This window comes from Copadichromis virginalis, linkage group LG3, assembly GCF_057382275.1.
Source record: "Copadichromis virginalis isolate Kocher_CV1m ecotype Utaka linkage group LG3, C_Virginalis_male_GT1.1, whole genome shotgun sequence".
In the NCBI taxonomy this organism is placed as follows: Eukaryota; Metazoa; Chordata; class Actinopteri; order Cichliformes; family Cichlidae; genus Copadichromis; species Copadichromis virginalis.
In genome coordinates, this window is record NC_140620.1 from 39,815,466 (window position 1) to 39,832,908 (window position 17,443).

Here is a 17,443-nt window from a genome sequence, read left to right on the forward strand (position 1 = left end):
GATACTCTAGTTTTAAAAAAAAAAGTCAGTGATACTTCAGCACAAACTATGAAGAGCAAGAGGATTTTTATGATTTATATCTGATCATGTGTTTGACAGGTCTTCTTTGCTGGTTTCCTGTTTGTGGATTCGTCTGGATGTTTTCATACATGTTTTGTTTTTTTGTTTTTTTTAGCAGTATGTCCTGTTTCGATAAGTTTAAAATGATCAGTAGTGTTCAATAAAATCCTTGTTGCTCTCTCTAGAATTTTTCCTCTCAAACAAATAAAACTAATGCTGGTGGACACTGTGCTGAGGCTTTTGGAGGGTGTGTCAAGACATCCATTGTCACGGTGGGGTGTGCTATGTATTTTTTAAATGGACCCAAGAGCAGACACTGCAGGAGACGCAGCTGGTTTGCAAATCAAAGCGATCCTTTATTAGGGCTGAATGAAGGCAAACAACAAGAACACTAAGGAGAAAAACAGAAGACTACAGCTAAACTGACTACAGGTTACGAACAACTATGAAACTGTGAAGAAAATGACAACTATTATGTGGAATATGCTGGACCTTCAAGGCTTCATGAGGTTTCATCTGGGCATCACTACACAAAACTATTTTATAAATGCGTACATCCAACTCTGAGTAAATACTGTTTTTTTTTACTGGTAATTTATACATAATACAGCTTCAGCTTCATGAATCAGATAATTTTCTTGTTCAAAAACAAAAACTACAGATAACATCCTCTCCAGGTAACAAATCCTTAAATCTCCTGATACACACAGATCACGTTATATGCCCATGTTGGATTTTGAGACAAATTTTACGCTGCCAGCTTCACGTAGATCCACAAATGTTAAAAATTGTGAAAGTGGGACATGTGGGCTTCCTCTGTATTTCTTCATTTTTTTGTTGGTTTTAAATAAATAAAATCTTTTGTTTCTTTGTCAAGTCTTCTGACTCTGCTGCTCTTTGATGATCCACTCACTACAGCACTGTACAACAGTTTTGATTGTGTTCTATCCATTCACTTACGGTTGTCCTTTTCAGGGTCGTTGGGGGCGCTGAGGCCTTTACTAGCTGTCTTAGGGCAAGAGGCAGGGTGCACCCTGAAAAGATCGTCAGTCTGTCACATAGAGATAGACCAGCATTCACACCTTTAAGCAATTTAGAGTTTCCAATTAACCTATCTGTTGGACTGTTGGAGGACGCCAGAGTACTCATGCAAACACAGGGAGAACATGCAAACTCCCCACAGAAAGCCCCTGGCCTGATAGTGGAATGGAACCCAGGCCCTTCTTGCTGTTAAGCAACAGTGCTAACCACCGTGCAACCGGTGTTATTTTATATATTGCACTTTGTACTGCTAAAACAAGTCAAGTCTGACTGCAAAAGTATGGACTTTTTTGTTGTTTGAACTTCAAGGGTATATGACCTGCATAGGTAATACTTTTAATGTTGGTGTACTGTGTAAATATATCGCAAGGAAGGACTATATACCATAAAGAATTTATTTCTTTGTATTATGTTCAAGAAATCAGCAGTAGAGAGATAAGTTCATGTCTAATTATATGTTACAATGCATGCTTGTGCAGCAGACAGCAATCTGTTCATTATGTCATTTATTCCTTGTAGGAGAACCACATCACTCTACTTAGAAACAAGAGCAGAAGTGTTATTTGCACTGTATTTCAATAATTAATTTGCATCCTAACTGATGCCCCCTGGTGGCCACATTGATTATGATCTGGCAAATCTACTCCTTAAAACAGGGGTGTCCAAACTACGGCCCGCGGGCCAACTGCGTCCATTTTTAATTGGCCCGCAAGTAATTTTATAAATAGAATAGCATATGGCCCGCACTTCAACTTTTGCTTGAGTGTATTGCACTTCTTAGTTTTAACACCAGGGGGAGCTACTGTTGATCAAGGCAGTTGCTCCACCAAAAAGGACAGTCACAGAAGAAATTTACCCCAAGTTAATAAACATGGCAGAACCAAAGAAGCGAAAGGTAGAAAGTGAGTGCAGAAAATTTCAGACATGGTGGGAGAGTGACTATTTCTTCAAAGAATTCAAGGGGAAGTGTGGCAGTTATGAAAGAGTATAATGTACGGTGTCATTATGAAACCAAACATCAGGCCTATGCATCCTACACTGGTGCTGAGCGAGAGCAGATATTAAACCAAAGGGTAGCTCTCCTACAGGGACAGTAACAGTATTTTTTTTGTGCTCAAAAGGTCAAGGAAAAGGCTACAATAGCCAGCTATGAGGTCGCCCAACTCATCGCAAGACATGGCAAGCCTTTTTCAGAGTCACCGAAAAAGTGCAGGACTTCAGCAACGTCAGCATGTCCAGAAACAGTTGTGCACCGCATTGAAGACTCGTCAGCCAACATTAAACTGCAACTGTCTGATAAAGCTGTGCTTTTGATTTTTACTCCATCGCATGCGATGAGAGCACCGATGCCACAGACGCCGCACAGCTGCTAATTGTTTTGGGGGGAGTGGACGAGAGCACGAGCACTTTAGGCCCGATTTACATACCCAGTGCAGCTGATACTCACCAGAATAATTTACTAAAATTATATCCACTCCTGTTATTAAGTCCAGTTCAGTCTGTTAATGTTGATAACGGTTTCAAACCAACATTAATGGGCGTGTTTCTAAGCCTAATAACTAAAATAACAAGCTTGAAATGTACCCGTCCCATTTTCCCCTTTATTGTTTTTCTCTGTGCTGTAAATCTTCTGTCTAAGAAGAAATCTGAGGCTGCTGTTCTGAGAATGAGCTACCAAAGCTTTTTCTGAATAAATGAATCAAGATCCATTCATAGAAAGATGTGATGAAGGCAGTTTTGTCTTTAATCATATTCAACAATATAACATATTTGACCACTTTTAAGTGATTTTTCTAACTTTAATACACTAAAGTTAAGGCTATATACCTAATTTCTAGTAAGTGGCCCCATATTTTTATGTATGTGGCCCTCAGTGACAAAGGTTTGGACGCCCCTGCCTTAAAACCTCTGCAACATTTGGTCCTTGAGATTTTGATAGCGTGCTTACTGTGCATTTGTCTAAAGATGTTCCCAGATCAGCATAAGGGCAGGCGCCCAGCAGACGTCGGACCCTGCAGAGAGACTGGGCCACCTGCTTGGAGACTGCTGTTTCTCTACCAGAGCCACATCACTCTTCCTGCTCAACTCCCTATGTAAATTACTCATCAGAGCAACAGCAGCCCTATCACAGTGTGGAGAGACTATCAGAGAGATATGCCAGGATGACTCCGCTCACTCCTAAAGACTGGAATTCACCACAAGAAGCTGGAGCTCAATATTCACGTCTGCCTGATCACACAGACCACCTGTTTCAAAGTACCCCTGCACCTCCCAGGAGGTTTGATGGAGGATAATTGTAGGCTGCAACAACAGGTGATGGATATGCACAGAAGAACTGATGCCTGCACTCCACTTACTGCACCTCTGTTGCTGTTGTGGTCAAACACCTATTCTTCAGAGACATCTGAGCCAGCTCAATAGCAGCAATCTCTAAAGAAAAATGACAGAGTATCGACCAGCTGTCCAATGTATTGGTCATGTTTTGCTTTGGGAGCCCAGAGAATTTGCCAGACTCAAGGTTGCCCTGGAAAATCCACTACCTGAGGATGCTACAGAGCACATTAAGTACCAGATAGATTTTGCTGGATCATCTGCAGTATTAGGAAGCACTTTTTATAGCAGACTTACGCACCAATTCCCGTACAATCTTCTACTGATACAATCGCCAGTTTCACCGAGCAGTATAGGTAACCTCACCAGCTAGCTCGCACAAAAATTACTGACCTCATTCAAGCTCTGAACATTTGCATGTGATGACAATAGTGGGCGCAAGTAGTTTGCACTGAAAGTGAGAGCAATTATTTGGATGATAGATCAGCTTGGAGTCACAGGCCAGATTGAACCTGTCATGGTCCGTGGTCCTGTGTCTGAGGAGTGTGTGTGCGATGCCCTGGTGGACACACCCCCGGGCTGGACCATCACCGGCACACCTGCTTTCCATCCGGGGCGATTACCTGCAGGACTGTTTAACCCCGCGGATGCTCCACGCCAGTCCGTTAATCACCTCTCTGTGGTAACTAGCCTCCCGCGAAAGCGTTGTACGGATGTATCATTTGAAATGCGTTAACTCTGCCTTTGTGTGTCTAGATTTCGATCCGGCGTGCTGTATCTGCCACCTGCCTGTCCTCCTATTTGCATGGACCACCCAGTGCATCACCTGTCCTCATCACTGACTCCTCGGATTCTCTTTCCACGGACTCTCACACTCTCTTCCCAAGTCCCACGGTCCCACTCCGATCGTAAGCCAGCTACTCAAACCCCGTCTTGTTGTGTTTCCCTGTTTTCCCGGCTCACTAGTAATTTTCTCCCCTTTCTGTTGCAGCTTTCCAAGGTCCCGATTTCGGCTTCCCCGCGTCATTTATTTCCCCGGGTTTTTCAGGTCCTCGCTTTCTTCTTTGATTATCCCGGATCACCTTTTGTTAAGATAATAAAGCGTTTTTTCTGCTTGCATTGGAGTCTGCTTTTGGATCCTTTGGGTGTACGCGCGCCTTGGCGCATGACAGAACCTAACTGTGTGTCCCATGTGACACGGCAGCTCACCAAGGTTCTTGTATCCTGTGCGGATTATTTTTCCCACCCTCCTGTATTTCTCTGATTTGCTTGACTATGAACTGAATATTCAAGAGACCCGTATGAATCTTGTTACACTGAAGATCGGAGTAAATCAGCACCTTGGACAGAGCACTGCTACGACTGCAAGGTTGGTAAGAGCACCAGAGCTCTGCACACTATAACAGCCTTGGTTAACACCAGCCCCAGGAATATCCCACCCCAGCACCGAGCCAAAACAAAGGTCTCCATACTGTCCTTACTGTACCTACACCCAGCATTTCCTTGATCAGTGTGCACATTTTTCACAGCTGACAGTAGATCCAAGAACAGTGTGAATCAAAACCAACAGGTGGTGTTGGTGATGTGGTTGTTTGCATGAGCAACAGCATCTGTACCTAAAACCACAAATGTTGTTGAATCTATTTATACTTTTGTCTTACCTGGTTCAGCTGCTCCTGATCAAACCAAAGTTAGTGTGTGTTTCCTTTTACAAGCGAGGAGTTCAATGGATTTATTGTAGAGACAACCTTCATGTTAGCTTCAGAAGAAGAGCATTTAACAGGATTTACTTTCACACAGTTCATTTCACCATTTCACACTGTTTGTATGTAAACTTGTTCTTTTTTTCCCCCTTGTCGTATTTGAGTAAAGTTGAAAAAAAAAAAAGTTGGTTTTTATATTTCAAAAACTCACGTTAAATTTCATCCAGTCAATAAAAACATTCCACAACTTCAAACTGAATTGAATATTTAATGTTGCTGTCCCTCGTTGTCCTTGTGCGTGTGTGTGTGTGTGTGTGTGTGTGTGTGTGTGTGTGTGTGTGTGTGTGTGCGTGTGTGAGTGGTGGAACTCTCTGACGCTGGATTGTTGTGTGTCTTCACGTTATTCAAGTTAGTGAAGGTTAGTCTGCCACAATTGTGGTGTTTCTGACGGCTGCCTCTGTGTTTTCCTAGGATTGTGGGAACGAGCAAGGGCAGCGAGCACGGGGTGCTGGGACAGGGAGGAGCGGAGACACACTAACACTAGGAAGAGGAAATAAATAAACGCCCTGTTTTCATCACACAAAGTCCAGCATTTGAGTCCTGTTTCCCCTCATCCCAACGCCAGCCAGCGCAGTCCGTGACAGACTTACTGATTAGATCATTTATAGTATGTACACAGGAAATGAAAGCGATGTATTACTTATCACTCTGTATTCTAACCTCTTTCTGGAACTAATGGTGAACATTTCAAGTGTTTTTTTTGTTAATTTATGCAATATAGCAAACATTATTGAGTTAGGTTTTCTGTTAGCCAAGTGAGAGTTCTCTTGTGTTAACTGAACAGTTCAGACATCACGATTGAGCAGTTACAGTTTTTATGATATTGTAGGAACAACAACACAGGTGATCAGATGCAACTAATTGCATTTATTAATTTCCCATAATATCTTATGGATGACGTTCCCTTGCTGGGTTCCTTTATTTTCTTATTATGTATTTTTTAAAAAAAAATAAAACTGTCAACACTTTAACTAAACAAAAACATTCCAAACTGAACATCAACTTAATTCATTATTGATCAAATCATTTACAGTGTATCAAAAACAGAAGTTTCTTTGTTCTCGTTAATGAGGCCAAAGAGCTGTGTGAGAGCACCAACAGTAGATGGAGACGAACATCTTCAACTTGCAGCTGAAATCAAGCAGAAAACTTTAAACTAAAAGACTTTGTTGCTACATTGGAACCAAATGCAAAAGATAAGTAAAATTGTAAAACATGCAAGCGAATATGCATTTCATGTTTGATTTGAATTTTGTTTACTCTTCAAATTTTACAAATTCATCACTAAAGATTCATCACACTGAATTCATCAGTGACTTAAATTTATATTCCTCTTGTGAAAAAAACAAACAAACAGAGCTATGATTGGCAAAGTTTACAAACCACCTCTGTGACACTAAGAGCTTTTCCACAGGAACAAACAAACTGGTGGGAGTAGCCAGAACTATTGTCCCGGTACCTGTTACAATTCCAGTTGTATCCTTTCCCACATGAACACTTCCAGTCCTGCTGCTGAGTTGTGCTGTGGATATTTTGCTTTCCCAGTTGGACAAATGGGACCAGGTCCCAGTTGTTGATGCTTACTTTAAGCTTCATTGTGATTATTTCTTCTCTCTGGTGCTGTCCGGTTCTGCTGAAGAAGGACAGCGTGGAGGCAGTAAAGTTCCACAACACCTCCACCTTTTCAGGTTGTGGTACAGGCTCTTCTCCGTTCTCGCCCTGATATGTGATTAATGAAGAGGTTGTCACGAGTTGGGTCCCAATTCTGGCTGTGCCAGTATTTTGCACCTTCAAACCTTGTGAAGTGGATGATTGAGAACCTTCATTTCTCTTTGTTGTGAGGCTGCTGAGCTGCTTATCTTCCCAGATCAGTCCACTCCATCCTTCAAATTCTTTGCACACTTTTTATCACATAAACCAATCGTCCAATCAGACTCTTCGGACAGACTGACCACCCACCTCTGAAAGCTGCTGGCTGTCTTGGTACTACAGATTAGAAGAGTTGCACAGCACTGTCCCAGCCAGCTATTGTGGAAAACCTTCCTGTTGTCTTTGGACAGCGACATGCCAGGACCCAGAGACTGTGGCTCAAAGATCAGGTCTGAACCAGTGGGAACAAGCTCCTGGTGGTGTTCAGGATCAACCAGAGTCAGCAATGATCCCCAGAACTGAGACGCTTGCTTCACCATCTTCTCCCCATTCTGTCTCATCTCCTCAACCAGTTTGTCCTGATGGCTGCCCGGCTCCAGCCCTTTTCTCAGATCCTCAGCTTTGGCCTTCTCCACATCCTGCTGCACCTGAGAATACATCTGCAGGAATCTGAAGGTGTCCTTCTCCTTCTGTGCTGTTTCCAGGCTGCTCTTGCTGGTTTTCAGGGACACCATACGAGCAGAGACCGAGCTCTGGACGCTGGTCAGAGAGATGTCACGCAGCTTAGTCACAGCCTCAATCAGACGCACACTGCAGCGACCCAGCTTCTCTCTTTCACTCTTCTCCCACTTTTCCAGACTCACATTCTCATCGTCTGTTTTCTCCTGTAAGATCAGCTGCTCAGCTTTCAGCTTCTCCAGGAGCTCTTTGTGGGCTGTGGAGAAGGTCTTCATATTGTGTAGGCGGTGCTGGTCCTCAATGGCGCAGGAAACACACACACAGGTCATGTCGTCCAAGCAGTAGTACTCCAGGAGCTTGCCGTGCTGAGAACATTTGGTGTTCCCACATAAAGCCATGGGTTCAGTCAGAGGATGAGTCTGCAGTAACACAGGTGTGGTCAGGTGGGCCTGGAGGTGCTGGACACACATGGAGATCTCACACTTTATGCACGTCTTCTTTGCTGGTTTCCTGTCCTCTGCACACATGTCACAGAGGACAGTTTGTGGATCTGTTCCTCTCCTTTTTGTTTGTATGCTGTCAGACATGTTTTCCAGCAGGAGGTCCTCCTTAGATTTGTTGAGTATAATTCAGTGTTGAATAAAGTCCTTGTCAACTCTCTTTTAGAAAAAATTTGGAATTTGATGAACTCCTGAGTTTTGCTCTTTTCTTGCCAGTTTCTGATCACCGTGTTTAGTCTGCTCAGGAGTGCTGCACCACACTTTCAATTCTCTGAAAACTCCACACTGAAGGGGTGGAGTCAGACAAATGTGACTGCAGCTGTTTTATAATGTTTGCAATTCAGTTTAATTTCCTCCATGTCATGGTCCTGGGCCATGTGGGCCCAGTATTCTTAGTTCCTTGTATTTTTGTATTTCGTTCCTTATTTAGGCCATGTTTTCTGAGTTGCCCTGTTGTGTTGTTCCCTAAGTGTTTTCCCTTCATGGCTTTTACCCCCTGTGTGCCCCTCTGTGTATCTGTGAGCCCTCGTCTCTCCTTATGTTTTATTCCATGTTTCCCCTGCCCTTTATGTCTAAGTTCTCCCCGTGCTCTCTCTCCCCCCTGTGTGCCCTCTATGTATTTATGAGCCCTCGTCTCCCTTTGTGGTTGTTTCATGTTTCCCCAGCCCGTTATGTCTGTGTTTTCCCCGTGCTCTCTCTCCTCCTGTCTGACCTCTGTGCCTGTACATGTCATGTTCAGTTCACCCCGCCCTGTCTCGTTATGATTATCAGTATCACCTGTGTTCCCCGTGTGTGCCCACTTTCCTCGTTTACCCTCTGTGTATTTCTGTCTGAGTCTCCCTCTGTTCGGCGTCGCGTTCTCCCTCATGTTGTGTGGATCTCCCTGTGTCTACCTTCGAGTATTAGTTTACGTTTTTCCGGTTTAGTTTTGCATGTCCTGTATTCTGTCCTGCCAGCATTAAAGCTGTGTTTCTTAAGTTCATCCCCGTGTTTGTGAATATTGCTATTGGGTCCTCCTCCTGCCTGCCACACGGTCGTACCATGACAGAAGAACGCGAACCCGACATGGACCCAGCGATTCACAACCCCTCCGCTGACCTCCGGGAGGATCTGATTTATACAGTGGAGTACCACTGTCAGGAGTGGGTGGCGCTGCCAGAGGATGAATACCGGGAGACCGTAGCCGTCCGTCTACAGCGGATGGTGTCCGGACTCCCGTGGCTATTCGGCGCGCTCCGCCCCCACATCCAGGACTTCCTCGTCTCCACTGTAGGCGTCCTCCCGGAGCGGTCGCTCCTGTACGAAGAGCCGGAGGATGTTCAGCCCGGCCCGCTGACGGATTCGCGGCCCGGCTCGTCTCCTCCACCATCCCGGAGAAAACGGCGTTCACGCCACCGACGCACCACCCCACAGCCGGACACTCGGACTTCTAATTCACCTGCTGTGGTGAGTGAGGACTCTGTGTCTTTTCCAGACATTGTGACTGTTCGCTCAGGGGCTGTGTTTTGTGTGGCGGATGTCAACGCGAGCTGCTTATCGCCTGTGCAGCTACCAGCAGCCCAGTCAGCCGCCCCGCAGACACACTCAGCTCAGTCAGCTCCCCCGCAGCTACTCCCGGCTCAGTCAGCTCCCCCGCAGCTACTCCCGGCTCAGTTAGCTCCCCCGCAGCTACTCCCGGCTCAGTTAGCTACCCCGCAGCTACTCCTGGCTCAGTTAGCTCCCTCGCAGCCACCCTCAGTTCAGTTAGCTCCCTCGCAGCCACCCTCAGTTCAGTTAGCTCCCTCACAGCCACCCTCAGTTCAGTTAGCTCCCTCGCAGCCACCCTCAGTTCAGTCTCCAGTAGCTCCAGTGCCGCCTGTAGCGCAGGCCCCAGTAGCTCCAGTGCCGCCTGTAGCGCAGGCCCCAGTAGCTCCAGTGCCGCCTGTAGCGCAGGCCCCAGTAGCTCCTGTAGCCCAGTCCCCGATAGCAGTATGGTCCGCTGGTCAGCTTAACATTCAGCCAGGGGTCCCAAATCTCCCTGGCTCTGCATCAGCTCCTGCTGGGAGCTCGGATGAGCTCATCCAGGACGCCGCCATCTACCTCATCCGCTGGAGGGTCCGAGGGGCCCGTTCAGCCTCCTGTCCCCGCTGGAGGGTCCGAGGGGCCCGTTCAGCCTCCTGTCCCCGCTGGAGGGTCCGAGGGGCCCGTTCAGCCTCCTGTCTCCGCTGGAGGGTCCGAGGGGCCCGTTCAGCCACCAGCTGCTCCACCGGCAGCCTCGTCCACGTTCGCTGCAGCTCTAGCGTCTTCGTCTTCGCCTGGCCCGGCTTCATCTTCGCCTGGCCCGGCTTCATCTTCGCCTGGCCCGGCTTCATCTTCGCCTGGTCCAGCCTCCGAGTCTTCAGCCTTGCCTGGTCCAGCCTCCGAGTCTTCAGCCTCGCCTGGTCCAGCCTCCGAGTCTTCAGCCTCGCCTGCCGCAGCCTCCGAGTCTTCAGCCTCGCCTGCCGCAGCCTCCAAGTCTTCAGCCTCGCCTGCCGCGGCTCCGGCCTGTGCTTTGTCTGCCGCGGCTCCGGCCTGTGCTTCGTCTGCTGCGGCTCCGGCCTGTGCTTCGTCTGCTGCGGCTCCGGCCTGTGCTTCGTCTGCTGCGGCTCCGGCCTGTGCTTCGTCTGCTGCGGCTCCGGCCTGTGCTTCGTCTGCTGCGGCTCCGGCCTGTGCTTCGTCTGCTGCGGCTCCGGCCTGTGCTTCGTCTGGCCCAGCCTCAGCCTGTGCTTCGTCTGGCCCAGCCTCAGCCTGTGCTTCGTCCTCGTCTGGCCCAGCCTCAGAGTCTTCGTCCTCGTCTGGCCCAGCCTCAGAGTCTTCGTCCTTGTCTGGCCCAGCTCCAACTTTGGCTTCTGCTCCTCCTGGTCCAGCCTCAGCCTCTGCAGCGACGCCTGGTCCGGCCCCCGCATCGCCATCGTCTGGTCCTGCCTCGTCTGGTCCTGCCTCGACTGGTCCTGTGCCCACCAGGCCATGGCCAGCACGCCTGAGACTGGAGAGCCGCCGCTGCCTTCCGCGCGGTCGCCCCCCTGAACTGCTCCGTCGTCTCCTTCGCCACCGCCGCTGCCTTCCGCGCGGTCGGCCCCCTGAACTGCTCCGTCGTCTCCTTCGCCGCCGCCGCTGCCTTCCGCGCGGCCGGCCTCCGGACCAGCTCTGTCACCTGTGTCACCCGCCTGGTCGGCCCCCCGACCGTGTGACCCGTGAACTCTTGTGCCTGTGGGCTCTGGGTCGGCCCCCTGAACCTTATTCGGACTAGTCATGTGCTCCTGTGTTTTCTGTTGTTTGTTTTGTTTCCCGTTCTGGTCCCTCCGTCCTGGTCCCCCGCCTCCCGCCCTGGGTGGGTTGTTTTCTGTTTGGTTTTGTTTCTCGGGTTTGGGCTGTCGGGTGCCAGCCCTTTAGGGGGGGGGGGGGGTGATGTCATGGTCCTGGGCCATGTGGGCCCAGTATTCTTAGTTCCTTGTATTTTTGTATTTCGTTCCTTATTTAGGCCATGTTTTCTGAGTTGCCCTGTTGTGTTGTTCCCTAAGTGTTTTCCCTTCATGGCTTTTACCCCCTGTGTGCCCCTCTGTGTATCTGTGAGCCCTCGTCTCTCCTTATGTTTTATTCCATGTTTCCCCTGCCCTTTATGTCTAAGTTCTCCCCGTGCTCTCTCTCCCCCCTGTGTGCCCTCTATGTATTTATGAGCCCTCGTCTCCCTTTGTGGTTGTTTCATGTTTCCCCAGCCCGTTATGTCTGTGTTTTCCCCGTGCTCTCTCTCCTCCTGTCTGAACCTCTGTGCCTGTACATGTCATGTTCAGTTCACCCCACCCTGTCTCGTTATGATTATCAGTATCACCTGTGTTCCCCGTGTGTGCCCACTTTCCTCGTTTACCCTCTGTGTATTTCTGTCTGAGTCTCCCTCTGTTCGGCGTCGCGTTCTCCCTCATGTTGTGTGGATCTCCCTGTGTCTACCTTCGAGTATTAGTTTACGTTTTTCCGGTTTAGTTTTGCATGTCCTGTATTCTGTCCTGCCAGCATTAAAGCTGTGTTTCTTAAGTTCATCCCCGTGTTTGTGAATATTGCTATTGGGTCCTCCTCCTGCCTGCCACACGGTCGTACCATGATACTCCAAGATTGACAGGAAACACTCAAAATGTTAAAACACTGAATAAGCAATCTATAAAATCCAGACAGCAATAAGCCAGTTATAATTAGCACAAGATTGATTTTAGGAGCTATTTAATATTCACATTTTCTCACTTCATATGTTTGTACAGAACCACATCTTCATTTAGCTCCAAAATAAGCATCATCATTAAATGAAACAAAGAGGATACTGGAGTTCTCACACTTCATACAGGTCTTCTTTGCTGGTTTTCTTTCCTCTTTCACACAGAACAGCTTATGGTTCGGCCGGTGTTTTTAGATGTTTATTTAAATCTGGATCTCCTGATCTGACTTGTTGAATGTCATTCAGTCCTTAAAGAATCTCTGCTGCTCTTTGTTTGACTCCAGTTCAATGAACAGAAGTGTTTTCTAGCCTGGTCTCTCAGTTATTTATAAATCCAGTAGCACCATACAACAGTTTGGATCATCTGGAAGTTAGTTTGCACTTTGCACTGCTAAAACAAATAGCGAACAGGCAGAGTCAGGCAAGTTTAACTGCAGAAATATGGACGTGTTAGAAAAAATGATCAGAGTTTGACTGGCAAACACACTTTTAGGGTAGAAAAGACATGGACTTACATGGAATTACGAAATCCACAGAGCAATTTTTCCATTGTTGTGCTGACATTAAAATACTGTTAATTTACCATAATGTAGCCTATGGATGACATTCATTCACTGGCGTTCAGCTGCCCTTATTTTCTATCATGTAGAACAAAGAGGAAAAACATTTTTAATGTAAAGTCACAATACCTGGTGATTATTTATGTTTGAGGCAGGATTCCTGACAGCACTGAACAACTGTATTTATCAGATTGTTGGAAACTGACCGCCCTGCCTGTAGATTATAAACCTTTATGGCAGAACAATAGTTCCCTGTATGTGCCTACAAGTTACTGTGAAACAATGAGCCTGCTCTTATCTAATGAGAAAAAAACTTATCAGATTATGTATCATTGCATTGGTGTAACTCAGGGTCTCTTTAACTGCCTGGGAAGTTTTTACCATATTTTTGCAGAGTGGTCTCTGCTTTTGAGGAATTGGCTCTGCAGGTGGGGGGATCTGCCAGAGGTGGAGGATGGACTCAACCTTAGTGTCTATTGTCTTATATAGTCTGGGAGTTTACTGAATGTTGGAGTGGGTGTAGTTTTTCGTCTGCAGTGGGGTTGGTGGGATGCTTGGTGGGGATCTGTGGTGCCATTGGTGGATGTTGGGTAACTCAGGTACCTATTGGGGTCAGCAGGAGTCAGCTGGCTCAAGGGTGGTCCTCCAGCTTTCCTCGCCATTACTAATTTGCTTCCTTCCTCCTGTTCCTTCACACCGTGGGTTGCACGTTGTCAGTCTCTGTGGTCCAATCAGTTAGCGCGTTTGGCTGTTAATCGAAAGGTTGGTGGTTCAAGCCCACCCTGGGACGATATCACTGTTATTGCCAGGTAATGCAGAATGCTGCACAAACGTACAGTGCAACTGCTTCTTCAAAAAGCACCGTTTATGTTTCACAATAGAGTCCATGCTAGACTCGGTCATTTGATGAATGCAGTCAACCGTTATATCAAGGGTGATACACAGATTTGGGCTTGTGTTGTTCTTCAGCAACTGCATACTTATTGCCAAGTTCATTACCTACAAGTCACATATTTTAAACAATCAAGGCGGTATGGAGAGGAAGTACAAGAGCACCTCCATCCAGCCACCCGGTACTCTCTCGACGTCCCTGCTTGGCTTTACTCAGTCTCTGTTGCACAATCGTATACCCCACAACCAAAAAGACCGGAATGTTATAACCAACCATGTTATAACCAACCATGTTATAACCAACCATGGTATAACAAACCATGTTATAACCAACAATGTTATAACCAACCATGTTATAACCATGTTATAACCAACCATAAAACCATGTTATAATCAACCATGTTACAACCATGTTATAACCAACCATGTTATAACCAACCATGTTATAACCAACCGTGTTATAACCATGTTATAACCAACCGTGTTATAACCATGTTATAACCAACCGTGTTATAACCATGTTATGACCATGTTATAACCAATAATGTTATAACCAACCATGTTATAACCATGTTATAACAAACCATGTTAAACCAACCATGTTATAACCATGTTATAACCAACAATGTTACAACAAACCATGTTATAACAACTATGTTATAGCCATGTTATAACCAACCATGTTATAGCCATGTTATAACCAACCATGTTATTGCCATGTTGTAACCAACCATGTTATAACCAACCATATAACCATATTATAACCAACCATGTTACAACCATCTTATAACCAACCATGTAACAACCATGTTATAACCAACCATGTTATAACCATGTTATAACCAACCATGTTACAACCAAACATGTTATAACCAGGTTATAACCAACCATGTTATAACCAACCATGTTATAACCAACAATGTTACAACAAACCATGTTATAACCAACCATGTTATAACCACGTTATAACCAACCATGTTATAACCATGTTATAACCAATCATGTTATACCCAACATGTTACAACCATGTTATAACCATGTTATAACCAACAATGTTATAACCAACCATGTTATAACCATGTTATAACCAACCATGTTATAACCAGCCATGTTATACCATGTTATAACCAACCATGTTATAACCATGTTAAAACCCACCATGTTATAACCATGTTATAACCATGTTATAACCAACCATGTTATAACCAACCATGTTATAACCAACCATGTTATTACCATGTTATAACCAACAATGTTACAACCATGTTATAAACATGTTATAACCATGTTATAACCAACAATGTTATAAACAACAATGTTATAACCATGTTATAACCAACCATGTTATAACCATGTTATAACCAACCATGTTATAACCATGTTATAACCAACCATGTTATAACCAAACATGTTATAACCATGTTAAAACCAACCATGTTATAACCATGTTATAACCAACAATGTTATAACCAACCATGTTATAACCATGTTAAAACCAAGCATGTTATAACCATGTTATAACAACAATGTTACAACCATGTTATAAACATGATATAACCAACCATGTTATAACCAACCATGTTATAACCAACTGTTATAACCATGTTATAACCAAGCATGTTATAAAAACAATGTTTTAACCAACGATGTTATAACCATGTTATAACCATCCATGCTATAACCAACCATGTTATAACCAACTGTTATAACCAACCATATTATAACCAACCATGTTATAACCATGTTATAACCAACCATGCTATAACCAACCATGTTATAATCATTTTATAACCAACCATGTTATAACCATGTTATAAGTAACCATAACCAAACATGTTATAACCATGTTATAATCAACCATGTTATAACCATGTTATAACCAACAATGTTATCACCATGTTATAACCAACCATGTTATAACCATGTTATAACCAACCATGTTATAACCAAACATGTTATAACCAAACATGTTATAACCATGTTAAAACCAAGCATGTTATAACCATGTTATAACCAACCATGTTTTAACCATGTTATAACCATGTTATAACCAACAATTTTATAACCAAGCATGTTATAACCATGTTATAACAACAATGTTACAACCATGTTATAAACATGATATAACCAACCATGTTTTAACCAAGCATGTTATAACCATGTTATAACCATGTTATAACCAACGATAACCAAACATGTTATAACCACGTTATAATCTACCATGTTATAACCATGTTATAACCAATAATGTTATAACCAACAATGTTATAACCAAGCATGTTATAACCATGTTATAACCAACTGTTATAACCATGTTATAATCAATCATGTTATACCCAACCATGTTTCAACCATGTTATAACCATGTTATAACCAACAATGTTATAACAACCATGTTATAACCATGTTATAACCAACCATGTTATAACCAGCCATGTTATAACCAACCATGTTATAACCAACCATGTTATAACATGCCATGTTATACCATGTTATAACCAACCATCCTATAACCATGTTAAAACCCACCATGTTATAACCATGTTATAACCAACCATGTTATAACCAACCATGTTATTACCATGTTATAACCAACCATGTTACAACCATGTTATAAACATGTTATAACTAACCATGTGATAACCAATCATGTTATAACCATGTTATAACCAACAATGTTATAACCAACAATGTTATAACCATGTTATAACCAACCATAACCAACTATTTTATAACCAACCATGTTATAACCATGTTATAACCAACCATGTTATAACCAAACATGTTATAACCATGTTAAAACCAACCATGTTATAACCATGTTATAACCATGTTATAACCAACCATAACCAACTGTTATAACCAACCATGTTATAACCATGTTATAACCAACCATGTTATAACCAACCATGTTATAACCATTTTATAACCAACCATGTTATAACCATGTTATAAGTAACCATAACCAAACATGTTATAACCATGTTATAATCAACCATGTTATAAACATGATATAACCAACCATGCTATAACCAACCACGTTATAACCATGTTATAACAAACCATGTTATAACCAACCATGTTGTACCAACCATGTTATAATCATGTTATAACCAATTATGTTGTAACCATGTTATGACCAACAATGTTATAACCATGTTATAACCAACCATGTTATAACCATTTTATAACCAATCATGTTATAACCAACTATATTGAAACCATGTTTTAACCCACCATGTTTTAACCCACCATGTTATAACCAACCATGTTGTAACCAACCATGTTGTAACCAACCATGTTATAACCAACTATGTTATAAACATGTTATAACCAACCATGTTATAACTAACCATGTTATAACCAATCACGTAATTACTATGTTATAACCAACCATGTCATTACCATGTTATAACCAACCATGTTTTAACCAACCATGTTATAACCACGTTGTAACCAACTATGTTATAAGCATGTTATAACCAACCATGTTATAACCAAGTATGTTATAACCATGTTATAACCAACCATGTTATGACCATGTTATAGTCAACGATGTTATTACCAACCACATTATAACCATGTTATAACCAACCATGTTGTAACCAACCATGTTATAACCATGTTATAACCAACAATGTTATAACCATGTTATAACCAACCATGTGATTACTATGTTATAACCAACCATGTTATAACCATGTTATAACCAACCATGTTATAACCATTTTATAACCAATCATGTTA

At 43.9% G+C, this 17,443-nt stretch overlaps 1 pseudogene; it reads right to left on the minus strand.

Annotated features, from left to right (window-relative positions):
• Nucleotides 1-6,077: 6,077 nt before the first annotated feature.
• Nucleotides 6,078-8,726, minus strand: LOC146714693 (tripartite motif-containing protein 16-like; annotated as a pseudogene).
• Between the last annotated feature and the right edge of the window lie 8,717 nt (nucleotides 8,727-17,443).